Genomic DNA, 13903 nt, shown 5'->3' with positions numbered 1-13903 from the left:
CAGTTTAGCCCATTCGCCGGACTAGCTGAAACAAGTTGTATCAGCCCCACGCCCGGAGCTGGCTCCTTCTTAGGTCCACACTGTCAGTCATCTCCTACAGAATCGATCTATCCATCCCCAGGCACCCCCTCTTATCTATCCATCCCCATGCACTGCCCTCTTATCTATCCATCCCCTTACACCCCCCTCTTATCCATCCATCCCCATGCACCCCCATCTTATCTATCCTCATGCGGTTCCCGCTTGGACCACGGCTCCTCCCCCTCGCCTTTCACAGGCCCAGTTACCAGTTTGGTTGCTGATGAAAGAATGCACAGAGAGTTAACCTGTCTGGGACCTGAATGGTAACCCACTAAGGAGTGGATGGTTGGAGGGTGTATAGGGATAGATAGATAGATAGATAGATAGATAGATAGATAGATAGATAGATAGATAGATAGATAGATGGGTTGTATGGGGATAGATAGATAAGATTAGATAGAGGGTAAAAGGGGATGGATGGATAGATAGATAAGATGGGGGTGTACAGGGATGGATAGATAAGATGGGGGTGTGATGACATGGGGGGTGTAAGGGGATGGATAGATAAGATGGGGATGCATGGGGATGGATAGATAGATGGGGATGGATGGATAAGAGAGGGGTCTAAGGAGATGGATAGATAAGATGGGGGGTGATGACGCGGGGGCTGTATGGGGATGGATAGATAAGATGGGGGTGTAAGGGGATGGATAGATAAGATGGGGTGCATGGGGATGGATAGATAAGAGAGGGGTTTAAGGGGATGGATAGATAAAGGGGGGTATAAAGGGATGGATGGATAAAATGGGGGTGCGATGATGAGGGAGGTGTAAGGGGATGGATAGATATGATAGGGGTGCATGGGGATGGATAGATGATTCTATAGGGATAGATAGATAAGCCTGGCAGATTTCAGTTTTTATTTTTAATAATTTCAACTGATAATCTCCATGTTTATTTTTAAGCATTTCCCCCTCTTTAAAAGTTGGGGGAAATTTTGGGGAAGGGGTGTCAGACGGTGTGGGGGGAGGGGTGAGACGTGAGCAGACCCTGAGATTCAAAAAGTGAAAGGTTTCTAGTTGTGAATCCACAAGTGGGCAGCTCCCATGGCAAACCCGCCCAGGGAAAGGGCCGTGCCACACACACACTTCTCTTACTTTGCCTGTTTGTAAATGGGGATTGTTAGGGATGGAAATATCGGGGGGGGGGGGGGGTTGTGTGCATCTGTGGTGAAATTGACAGGGAGTGGCAGCTACTGATGAAAATCGAGTCCTTCCACGTGCACACGCACCTGCATGTTTGCACACTCATGCACCCACACTGGGCTATTGCACGTCAAGGCTGGGTTGGGCATGGGAGCAGTGGCGGAAGCCGCCCCAAACCCGCAATCAGCTCTCCCAGGGCGGCTGGGGCGTGTGCGTATCACTTAGTGAACATTGCACCAGCCCCTGAGATCCCCGTGTCTCACCCCTGCCTCTGGGGCCTGGGCCGAGCAGGGAAAGGGTTAATAGAACTCGGGGCATGTGTGGCCATGTTCCCTTCCCCACTTGCTGGCTGCAGCCACTAATGGCTCCTGGGAAGATGCCCCCCAGTGGCCAAGCCCTCATGGGCAGGGAGGGGCTCGGGGCTCTTGGCTGTGCAGGGAGGGTGTCTGGGGTAATGGCTAAGTCCCTGGTGTGGTGGTGGAGAGCTTGGGCCTGCTAAAAGCCTACTGGGCCCAGAGCTGTGGGGCGGCAGACTCCAGCAGGGGAAGCTGAGGCAAGAGGGGGGCCTTGTGCAAACTCTTGCTTTGACCTCGTGCAAGCTCCCGCCCCACCCTCGTGCAAGCCCTGCCCCGCCCTGCCCTCATGCAAGCTCCCGCCCCGCCCTCGTGCAAGCTTCTGCCCCGCCCTCGTGCGAGCTCTCTCCTGCTCCACCCATCTGCCCCCTTTATTCAGTTGCCATCTATCCCTCCAGCTGCCCTTCCCCCTCCTTCCCTCCCCCCCCCCCGATTTCTCCATTTCCTTCCATCCCTCTATTCAGTTCTCTGGAAGATCCTCCCTCCCCTTCACCCTTTCCCTTCTCCACCCCTTCATCCGTGTCCTCCTGTGCTCTGCCCTTCTGCCCTCCCCTGGGTTCCTTTCCAGGGTGGAAAATACCTACCTAGCCCCCTCCGCATCCCTCTGCTGGCCTGGCTCTGCCTATCTCTCCAGCCCCCTCCCTGTCCATCTGTCTCGCCCCACCACACCTCCTCCTGCCTGGCTGCCTCTCTCAGCCCATCCCCAGACACACCCAGCCCAGCTCCCTCTCCTTCCCCTCCGGTCTCTGTTCTCTCCCCGCGTCCCTTGGCACCTGCCTGTCCTCATCCCTCTGTTCCTTCCTCTCTCTCTTCCCATCCCCCCCAGCGTCCTCTCCTCCTGTCCCCCGGCTGCCCCTATCTCCCTGCAGCTTCCCAGCTGCGTCCGTCCCTGCCCTTCCCCTTTCTCCCCGCTCCCCGCCCAGCTCCGGCTCCGGCTCCGGCTCCAGCTCCGGCTCCTCCGCGCAGCTGCTGCAGTGCTAAAGATTTCCAATGTGTGTTGTTCCGTCCCGCCTCCCCGCGCGTCCCTCCCTCCCCAAATCCCTCCCTCTCCATCTGCAGGAAAGGGGCAGACCCGCCTCCCACCCTTCCCCTCCCCGCCCCCCACCCCCAGCCTCCCGCTTTTCCCCATCACCCGCCCCCCCCCGCGCCCTTCTCGGCGTGGTGGGGGGAGCGGGGGCTGCGAGGCGACCCGATCCTGCCGTGCGCCCTGGCCTCTCCGCCCGGCTCCGGGGAGGCGCGTCCCCTTTGCGCTCCGCCTCCCCCTCCTCCTTCGCTCCAGCCCAGCCCCGGCTCTGCGGGCCGGGAGAAGCCAAGGAAGGAGCCGCGGACGGCGGCGGATCGCCCCCCCCCCCCTTCTTGATCCGGATCGCCGGGGAACCGAGCCGAGCCAAAGCCCTCCACCCCGCCTCTCCAAAGCGCACGATCATCCGGGGCAGCCCCAGCTCAGGCGGGAGTCGGGGCCCAGCCAGCCCTTCGCCCAACCCCTCCTCCTCCCCCCCCACCCGAGCCTTCCCTTTGCGGATCCAGCCCCGAGACCTGCTTTTGTTTGTGGATTTCTCCGATGGAGCCTGCAGGGGACCGGCCTGGTGGGGCCCCTTGAACGCCCCCCCTCCCCGCCCCCGCTCCGAGCAGGGCGCACGGAGCCCTCTGGATCCATCCGGCATCCCTGGGGGGCGGGGGAGGGGGAGAGAGAAAAAAAATCCAGGATGGCGCCTCCCCTAGGCTGAGCGAGCCCCGCTGCTCCCCGAAAAGGTAGGTGCGGATCCCCCCTTCGCCAGCGGATTTGGGGTGGGGGCTTCTGGGGCTGGGTTTTATCGGGGGGGGAGGCGATGTGATGCCAAGGCTGGGGGTTGGTAATGTGCGGGGGGGGGGGGAAGGGGGGTATGAGACCCTGCCAGGGCTGGGCTGTGTGTTGGTGGGTTGGTGGAGGGGGGGTTGGGGGGATCATTCCAAGAATGGGGGGGTTCGGTGGGATCGTGCCAGGGATGGGCGGGGGAGGGTGAGTTGTGTGTGTGTGTGGTGGGGAAAAGGGAGGGGGGAGTTGTATTGTGTTATACCAGCACTTGGATTTGGAAAGGCGGTAGGGATTTTTTTTGATGGGGGGGGCAAGGAGGGGGCATTGTCTGGCATCTCTGCCAGGTTCCGATTCTCCTCCGCTGCCGGGGCTGGGTGGTGTTGCCAGACGCTGGGGTGGCACCTGGTTACAAAGATGGTGTGTGTGTGTGTGTGTGTGTGTGTGAGCTCCTTGCCAGCTCTCGGGGAAGCTGGTTCTTAGACAGACACCCCCCCCCCCCCCCGCCCCAGCAGCGCAGGGTGGGATCTTTGCTGGGCTGCTGTCCATGGTGCTGAGCTTCAGAGAGCTTCTCTGGGGAGTGCATCAGCCTGGAGATGGAGAGAGACATTTCCTCACCTGGTGCATGGGATCGGGGGGGGGGGGGGGGGGGGGTGTGGGAGGTGGGGGGGGGTAGAAGCTTGTCAGACAAATAACAGGGCAGAGCTGGCCCACAGATCCCTCTCGATCTGGTGCATTTGCCTCTCCCATTGGAGCCCTGCAGAGTCCTATGGAAAATCATTGCACCCAGGAAGCTGCAGCACCGGCCCATTGAGACCTGGAAAACCTTGTCAAGGCTTTGGATTTGATCTGACGGCCCACTCCCCTCCACAGCCCCTTGGGTGGGGGTGTCGGTCACCCTCTTGGTAGCTGGGCGGAATAGGGTGCTTTCCACACACACACACACACACCAGACACGCATCCCCATGGAATCCAGTCGCACCTGGCCCCTGGTGCTCAGATGCAGCTTGTTGCTAGACTGGCTTGTTTCTGGCTCCTGCCCCAAGGTTGCTGGCTGATGCTTCTGGAGCTGGGGCTGCAGGGTGGATCGGAAGCTGGGGAGCACTTTCTGCTTGTTTAAAACCTGCAGCTGGCTCTCATCTATCCACACACACACAAACACACAAAGCCACACACACACACATGGACACACATTGACAGTCACACACTGACACACACACACAGTGACCTGCACACTGGCCCACATTCACGCACACACACACACTGATGCATTGCCGTGCTTCCACTGACACACGCATTCACACACACATGGACACATGTTGACTTGCTCACACTGACACACACATTCACACACACAGACACATGATATGAAAACAATGATACACACTGACACACATTCACATTCACACATAGACACACACACTGACACACAGTCTGCTATAGACCCGGGCCTGCACTGACACACACACCAACACTGACACATACCCTCCCACACATCCTGACTGGTGCACATACGTACACTGGCATGCCCAATCTCTCTCGCACGCACATTTCACTCCTCGGTGCATGTTCACCCCCTGGGACGGCAGTTCTCGTGCAAGGAGTGTCTCAGGCGGGGAGGGGCAGAGCCGCAGCTGGTGTAGATCACCACAGTCCCGCAACTTCAGGGGAATGACACTGATTTACACCAGTTGCTGAGCTGGCTCAGGCCTGGAGCTCTCAGACCAACTCCAGACTGGGGGGGCCAGAAAGTGGCTTTGAAATGGTCTCTGTATAGTCGGGGCTGGTTTGTATTTTTTTTAATAACCAGGCCCCTTCGCTTGGCTAAATTTCTCCTCTGTTGCATGCAGGCTGCTGGGGAGATCTGGGGGGGGGGAAGGGCTGCGGTGCCCCATAGAGGTTACTCCTTCCCTCCTCCCCCTTGAAATATAAATGTGCATTTCATTCCTTGCCTTTCCTGCCCGTTGTCAGACCCCTGAGCCCTTCCCGTGTGTGTGGATGTGGGAGTCTGTGTGTGTCAGTGTTAGTTTGTTGGTGTGTGTCTGATTGTTAGTGTGTGTGTCAGTGTGTTTGTGTGTGTGTAATCATGTGCAGTTGTAAACGTTTGTTAGTGTGTTCTCATCAGTGTGGGTCGGTGTGTGTGTTTGTGTGTCAGTGTGTATCTACGTGTGTTTGTTAGTGCTTGTGTATCTCTGTGTGTATGTTTGTGTGTATCAGTGTGTTTGTGTGTATGTCAGTTTGTCAGTGTGGGTTTCAGTGTTTGTGTGTGTGTGTAATCATGTGTAGCTGTGAGTGTGTGTGTTTGTTACTGTGTGCACGTCAGTGTGTTTGTGTGTGTGTCTGTGTGTTTGTTAGTTTGTACATATCAGTGTGTTTGTGTGTATCAGTGTGTGTAGCTATGTGTGTGTTAGTGCTTGTATGTCAGTGTGTGTGTAGGTGTGTATCAGTGCGTGTGTATCTCTGGGTGTGTGTCATTGTGTATGTATCTCTGTGTGTGTGTGTGTGTAGCTCTGTGTGTGCTGTGTCATTCCCAGTGTGAGAGTGTGATGAGTGTGCGTTACCTGGGTAAAAAGCAGGAGGCCTGCAGGGCTGGCTCCCAGCTGGCGTGAGCTGGTGTGGAAGGAAGGGCGCTCCCAGCGACTGATCCCAGCGGAGGGTCTGGCCCAGTGGGGGCAGCCGTGGAGGGCCTCGGGGAAAGCAAAGAGCCTCATGTCTCACCGCCTGGGGTCTGCCCCTGCCCAGCTCCCAGGGAATCCAGAGCCATGAGCAGCCCCGTTTGTGAGAGCAACAGGGCTGCGGGGCTGTGGCATGTTCAGGACATATGGCCTGCCCCTCACCTTGCTAGTCCTCTGGTCTCCTGCACCTCTCTCTTCCTTCCAGAGCCGTCTGCTCCTCCCAGCCCCTCCCCTGGCATCTAGCTAGCTAGGTCTCCAAGCATCCGTTCATCCATCCATCTGTCCATCCATCCTCATCATCCATCCATCCATCCATCTTCCTACACCCCATCCATCCATCCTCATCCTCTATCCATCCATCCAGCCTCCTCGTTCATCCATGCATCCATCCATCCATCTCTCCATCCATCCTCTGTCCCCATCCATCCATCCTCACACACTCACTCTCTCAATCCATCCATCCTTTGTCCCCCTACATCCCATCCCTCCATCCATCCCCACACACACCCCTTTCTCTATCATCTGCATACACCCCCTCACTATCTCCATACACACACACCCACTCTCTCTATTCCCATATACAACCCCTTTTTCTCTGTCCCCATTATTCATCCCCTGTTTCTATCCCCATACACCCCCACTGCCCCCATACACCCCCACTGCCCCATACACCCCATCTATACCCCCATACACCCCCACTGCCCCATACATCCCCACTCCCCCATCTCTATCCGCATACTCCCCATCTCTACCCCCATATACCCCCCTCTATCCCCATACACCCCCCTCTATCCCCATATACCCCTACTGTCCCATACACCCCTCTATCCCCACACACCCCCACTGCCCCATCTCTACCCCATATACCCCATCTCTATCCCCATACACCCCCATTGCCCCATACACCCCTCTACCCCCATAAACCCCATCTCTATCCCCATACACCCCCCTCTATCCCCATACACCCCCATTGCCCCCATATACCCCATCTCTACCCCATAACCCCACTGCCCCCATACACCCCCACTGCCCCATACACCCCTCTATCCCCATACACCCCCCTCTATCTCTCTCTATCCCCATGCCCACTCCCAATCCCTATACACACCATCTCTCTTGCTGTCCCCATGCACACATCTTGGTCTATGCCTCCAGCCTTCTTTCTTTCTTTCTTTCTTTCTTTCTTTCTTTCTTTCTTTCTTTCTTTCTTTCTTTCTTTCTTTTTCTTTTCCTGCCACTTAATTCTGTTTCGGGGTGGCGGGCAGGGGGACGGGGCAGCAGGAGGCACGGAGGAGGGATGGAGTCCATGCTGCAGCCTCGTGTCTCTAGCAAGGTGTGCCCTGCAAACACTCCTCGACACATCCTGGCTCTACATGGGCAGCCGTTGCTGAGCTGGCGGGTACATGCCGGGAGCAGCGGAGCCACGTCATGGGCACTGGCTGGAAGCATGTGTTGTCATTAGAGGTGCAGGTAATGCAGGGAATTAATCACAGGCAGGGCAGGGCAGCTTCTCTAACCAGGGTCACAGAGGGAGGCGCTGAGAGAAGCAGCATGATGAAAGGTGCATTGGCAGCGTGGTGGGGTGCACTGGAAGGGCTGTACTGGCAGTGTGATGGGGTGCACTGGGGCAGTGGCAGGGCTGTGCTGGCAGTGTGGAGGGGTGCACTGGAAGGGCTGTGCTGGCAGTGTGGTGGGGTGCACTGGAAGGGCTGTGCGGGCAGTGTGATGGGGTGCACTGGGGCAGTGGCAGGGCCGTACTGGCAGTGTGATGGGGTGCACTGGGGCAGTGGCAGGGCCGTACTGGCAGTGTGATGGGGTGCACTGGAAGGGCTGTGCTGGCAGTGTGGTGGGGTGCACTGGGGCAGTGGCAGGGCTGTGCTGGCAATGTGATGGGGTGCACTGGGGCAGCGGCAGGGCTGTGCTGGCAGTGTGGTGGGGTGCACTGGGGCAGTGGCAGGGCTGTACTGGCAGTGTGATGGGGTGCACTGGGGCAGCGGCAGAGGTGCACTGGCAGTGTGGTGGGGTGCACTGGAAGGGCTGTGCGGGCAGTGTGATGGGGTGCACTGGGGCAGTGGCAGGACTGTACTGGCAGTGTGATGGGGTGCACTGGAAGGGCTGTGCTGGCAGTGTGGAGGGGTGCACTGGAAGGGCTGTGCTGGCAGTGTGATGGGGTGCACTGGGGCAGTGGCAGGGCTGTGCTGGAAGTGTGGTGGGGTGCACTGGGGCAGTGGCAGGACTGTACTGGCAGAGTGGTGGGGTGCACTGCGGCAGCGGCAGGGCTATGCTGGCAGTGTGATGGGGTGCACTGGGGCAGTGGCAGGGCCGTACTGGCAGTGTGATGGGGTGCACTGGGGCAGTGGCAGGGCTGTACTGGCTGTGTGGTGGGGTGCACTGGGGCAGTGGAAGGGCCGTACTGGCAGTGTGATGGGGTGCACTGGGGCAGTGGCAGGGCTGTACTGGCTGTGTGGTGGGGTGCACTGGGGCAGTGGCAGGGCTGTACTGGCTGTGTGGTGGGGTGCACTGGGGCAGTGGCAGGGCCATACTGGCAGTGTGAAGGGGTACACTGGGGCAGTGGCAGTGCCATACTGGCAGTGTGATGGGGTGCACTGGGGCAGAGGTGCACTGGCACTGTGATGGAGATGCTCCAGCTTTGGCAGGGCTGCACTGGCCCAGTAGTAGAAGCTGATCCCAGTGAACGAGCCCCTCTGTGCACTCAGGAGACGGCATTTGGACAAAATAGATTGGAGCAAACTTTTGGGAGTGAACATGCCTGGAGCGTGCCTGTCCCCCCCTCCCCCGGTCCCATGACAGGCTGATTACCTCCAGGCCTGGGCAGTGTGGGGGCAAACTCACCAATGGGCTCAGCTGCAGGGGGACCCTGAATAATCCATGCCCATGACGGGGCACCGCGGGAATGAAGCAGATGCCATGTGGCAAAGGGTGACATACCTGGTGCCAGGCGCTGGCACTGAGCTCCCTGCATAGCGTGACATCAGTTTCACATGCCAGGGTTCAGAGCCTCCCCGCCCCACAAAAAACCCCATAGGCCCTGCAATACCCCTGCTTCCCTCTTTCATCCCGGCCTGGCTCCTCAGCCCAGCATGTAGGTCATTGAAAGGGTCCGTCTTCTGCCCACGATGGGGATTTATTTAATTGGATTTAACAGCACTCAGCCGCCACTTAGGGGTGGTTTTTTGTTGTTGTCTTCTTTCACAAGCGAGAGCAGGGGAAGGAGCTTGTCAGAGGGACGGGGGTGGGGGGAGGGAGGAAGTGCATTTGGAAAATGGTCGCCCAAAGCTCAAAGGCAGGTTAAAAGGATGTCAAAGCGCCCGGGGCAGCCCATTGTCGGTCCCGTCGCTGCTCGAACACAGAGGGCGTCAGGGAGGCGAGGTCCAGGGTGCGGGACAGTTGGTCTCTTCCACAGGTGTCTGGCAGAAAGGCTGGCGAAGCGTGCCAGGACTTTCCCCACGCAGATGGCGGAGCCCCAGCGAAGGGGCAGGGGCAGATGTGGGGCGGGACAGAGGGTGGCCACTAAGGGGCCGCTCTGGAGGTAGCTAAAGATCACCGCTGGTGGGAGTCTTGGCCATGATTTCCCCTGGAGAAGAGCACAGAGGTGGGGCTCAGGTGATGGGGCAGTGGGCTGGGTGCTAAGCTGGGATTTAGCTTTGTCGGTGACTCCCTGTGTGGCAAGGGGCACATTGCTTAGCCTTCAGTTCTCCGGCGGCACGAGAGCCTTGCTCCGCCCCCCGGGGTATGTGAGGGGTGATTGTGAGGTGCTCAGATGTTATGGTAATAGGCACTGTGGCAGTGCCATGGGTAGATTGCACCACCTGGCCCGGTTAGTAGGTGTAATATGGTAGCATAGTGACTCCACCTGCGGTCACGGCCCCCCTTGTGCCAGGCCCTGCACAGCCCCCGACTGAGATCAGAGCCCCCCTTGTGTCGGGCGCCGCCCAGACCCTGGCTGAGATCAGGGCCCCGTCATTCCGGGCACTGTGCAGACTCAGTGTGAGAGACAGCCCCTCCTAGAAAGAGCTTCCAGTCTAAATAGAATTATTATCCCTGTTGATGGAGAAACCGAGGCAAAGAGAGGGGGAGACGCTTGCCCACGGTCACCCAGGAGGGTCTGCTGCATAGACAGGAATTGAACCCAGGCCTTCCCAGCACCCTGACACAGGGCCGTGGTGCTACTTCACCAGGTACACGACCATCAGTGGATGGGCCTGTCCTGAGCCAGGCTTGTTCTTGGCAGACACTGGGGCATCTGGTTGGCTGGTGATTCCTTCTGGGTTGATGGTGGGTGGGCTGCTGTGCATATTCCCCGTGTGTTACCCTAGAGGAGCTGGGGCTCGATTCTGAAAACACTTACACATCTGAGTAGCTTTCCTCACCTGAGCCACCCCATGGGGCTCAGCGGAACTCCTCGCTGGAGGAAAGTCACGTCCTGGGTCTGTTGAACAGGACAGGTTTGTAGCTGGTTTTGTGCTTCAGGCCTTCACTTAGGATGCAGGAACTGTAGGTTCAGTTCCTGGCAGTGCTGGTGGGACCATGTCTGGATTTTTTTCCAAAGTGCCCTTCCTGATGCTTATGACCAGGGTTTCCATAAAGTAGAGCACCCAGAGCACCGAGATCTTCTGAAAACCTGACGGCTTGCTTTGATGCCGAAATAGGAGATGAGCTCTTTAGAAGGGCAGGCCCCTTAAAAAAACAAAACAAAACCCTCTGTGCCTCAGTTTCCCGCTATACTATGGGAAGAATGATCACTTGTCTTTTTAGATTGTAAACTTTTCAGGGCAGGGACTTCCACTGTGTCTGTGCAGTGCCTGGTGAAAAGGGGGCCCTGATCTCGGTCGGGGTCTGTGCAGCTCCGGGCAAAATGGGGGCCCTGATCGCGGTTGGGGTCTGTGCAGCGCCTGGCACAATGGGGCCCTGATCTGGGTTGGGATCACTATATACGGCAATAATAATAAATCTGTTGTATAAATAATTCCTGGCAAGTGCCTCGCTTGGCTATTTAATTTTGTTTTAAGAGGAATTGGGTTGGGTTCCTCTCAGTTTTATGCTGACATAACACGAATTGGCCACATCCCCAGAGAGTGTAAATCAATGTAATTCCATTAAATGGAGCGATGCCAGTTTAGACCAGCTGAGGACCCGGCCGACGGAGTCTTTAAAACCAGACTTAGGGGGAGGAGGGGGGCGGGAAATAGAGCAGATTGGAAGACTGTCATCAGAATAATTTTCCCACAAAAAACCCGCCCTTTTCACAAAACCAACATTTTCCATGGGGAAAATCCAGTTTTGGTGAAAAAATTTAATTTGCCGTGGGGAAAATTAAGACACTGCTCCCCCATCCCCGTCCCTGTCTCCCCCCCCCCCCCCGGCTCTTGTCTATTTCACGGTCAGGGGAAAGTGAAATTGACAAAAGAAGGGGGCGGGGGAGCTGTGGAGGGTCAGCACCCTGATTCTCGGTCTCTCAAACCCTGCAGCTGGGGTGGGTAAAGAGGTCTGGTTCGGCTCCTGCTGCGGAAAGGTTCTTGCCAATTTCCCTATCTCCCAGCCAAACCCTTCCTGGCAGGTTCGCCTGGTTTTTCTTGACGTTCCTGCCTGTGACAAAATTGGCCTTTTCCTGGACTCCGTGTTTTGTTCCAAACGGTGCCACTTTTCGCAGGGATTTTTCCGGTTGTCCCGTCAGCTCTAGCGGGGAACGTTACCAAGGAAGAAGAAATGAATCCTGCTAATAACAGGAGGAAACCCCCCACCCCCACCCCAAATGTTTTGCCCGGCAGCCGCTCCTCGCTCCCCCGCCATCTGATAAGGAACGCGCCTCGCAAGAGCCGTGCGTGTTTCAGGAGTGAAGCGTGGTTATCGGGGGAACAGAACCCAAGCAAACCGATCCGTCGCTATTCGTATCAGCGAGCTGGCACTGCTTCTGTGCGGGGACCTTGCTCGAGACACCCCTGATAACGCTACAAAACCCAGGGAGACAGGATGAAAGCTACTTGAGGGGCACATTTACCTTGCATGAGAGCTCTCCACTCTGCAGTGATTATTTCCTGCTTAATGTTGCTTGTTTTAAGCGCGGCCTGATGTTGCTGCATGTCTCTTGTTCCCCTTTTTGGAGCATGGGCTCTTAATTGAGTTAACTCATAGGCTGATGTGTAGCTGAAGGGCTCTCGGCGAAGGCTCCTTTCTAGTCAGGGCTTGGCAGGAAAGGCTGTCGGTCCCCTAGCAGACACGGCGGATCGCTGGCAGGGAGAGAGGGAGGGGGAATCTAAACCCAACAGATTGCGAAGGAACAGGTGCACCAGCAAACAGCTCGGTTCGGAGCTGGTGGAGTTGGCCTCACCGGTGCAAACTGCCGCGCTGGCTGGAGGGGAACAGGGGCCAGATTACACCCTGGGGCAAACCCAGAGTGTCCCCGTTGATTTCAAGGGCGCCTGAGTCAGCTTCGGCTTTCAACAGCACACAGGGGTGAGTCCCCCACTTTAAAACCAAAGGCGTGTGTCTGGAACTCAGCTCAGCGAGCCTCTCCCCATCTCTCAAGGTAGGGCAGGAAGGTCCCAGTTTAGTCTGCAGCAGGGAAGATTTAGGATGGATATTGGGAGAAACTTGCTAAATCTCAGGATAGTGGAGCCCTGGGACAGGTGACCCGGGGCGGTTGTGAGATCCCCGTCGTGGGAGGTGTTTAAGGACAGGCTGGACAAACCCCTCTCTGGGGTGGTCTAGGGATACTTTATCCTGCCTCAGTGCAGGGGAGGACCCTGCAGGTCCCTTCCAGCCCGACATTTCTATGATTCTGTTATTCCAACCTGGGTCAAAATAGCACCAAAGTCACGTCCGCAATCCCAACTCCCCTATAAAGGTCAACCAAAGTCACTGCATCTTCACTGCTATTTTAACCTGAGTTAAGGACCTGCCTTTTATTGGCAGTGGAGACACACCCTTGGCTGCGGAGTGAGAGACAGGGCCTGCCCCAAAGAGTCTAGATAGACAGTGGTGGGAAACTGAGGCACAGATGTTCACGGCAGAGGTGAGGATAGAACCCGGGTCTCCAGACTCCCTTAGCTACTAGACCATGCTAAAAAGTTGGTCAACTGATAACATGGTGACTAGCTGGAGGGATTATATGGCTATAGAAATGGGCCATATACCAGTTTGACAAAGGGAAGGTGTGACAGGTTTGGTCACAGAGACCCCCTTGGGACTGTCACCTGATGTGCTGAAATTACCTCTGAGCCCATTTTCCCTGCCAGCTTGGGACGTCAGAACCCTGCCTTGTTGAGCCAGACACACTAGCCTGCTGCAACCCAGACCCAGGGTCTGAACCATGGCCCCAAAGCTGCAGATTTAACTGAAAACAGCTCAGCAAGTTACCTGTCTCCAGGATCCAGACACCCAGTTCCCAATGGGATCCAAATCCCTTTTACTCTGTATGAAGCTTATACAGGGTAAACTCATAAATTTTCCACCCTTTATAACACTGATAGAGAGAGATGCCCAGCTGTTTGCTCCCCCAGGGATTAATCACTTACTCTGGGTTTATTAATAAACAAAAGTGATTTTATTAAGTATAAAAAGTAGGATTTAAGTGGTTTCAAGAAATAACAGACAGAACAAAGTAAGTCACCAAGCAAAATAAAACAAAAACACACAAGTCTAAGCCTAATACATTGAGAAACTGATTACAGGTAATATCTCACCCTCAGAGATGATCCAATAAGCTTCTTTCACAGACTAGACTTCTTCCTAATCTGGGCCCAATCCTTTCCCCTGGGACAGTCCTTGTTAGTTCCAGTAGACACCTTAGGTGGTAAGCAGGGATTTTCTCATGACTGGGACCCCCTTTGTTCTGTT

The 13903-nt window shown here is 56.4% G+C and overlaps 1 protein-coding gene across 2 annotated transcripts in view; it reads left to right on the top strand.

The window, feature by feature from the left end:
• Positions 1 to 3118: 3118 nt before the first annotated feature.
• LOC141976485 (leucine-rich repeat and fibronectin type III domain-containing protein 1-like) overlaps positions 3119 to 13903 on the top strand; it is a 52065-nt gene continuing 41280 nt past the window's right edge. For both annotated transcript variants that reach the window (XM_074937482.1, XM_074937481.1), the window contains exon 1: positions 3119 to 3331. The gene's annotated coding sequence lies outside the window, so the exon portion shown is untranslated. The remainder of the gene's footprint in view (positions 3332 to 13903) is intronic.

Source organism: Natator depressus, chromosome 23 (genome assembly GCF_965152275.1).
Source record: "Natator depressus isolate rNatDep1 chromosome 23, rNatDep2.hap1, whole genome shotgun sequence".
In the NCBI taxonomy this organism is placed as follows: Eukaryota; Metazoa; Chordata; order Testudines; family Cheloniidae; genus Natator; species Natator depressus.
The sequence above is the reverse complement of the archived record's forward strand: the minus strand, read 5'-3'. Positions and strand labels throughout refer to the sequence as shown.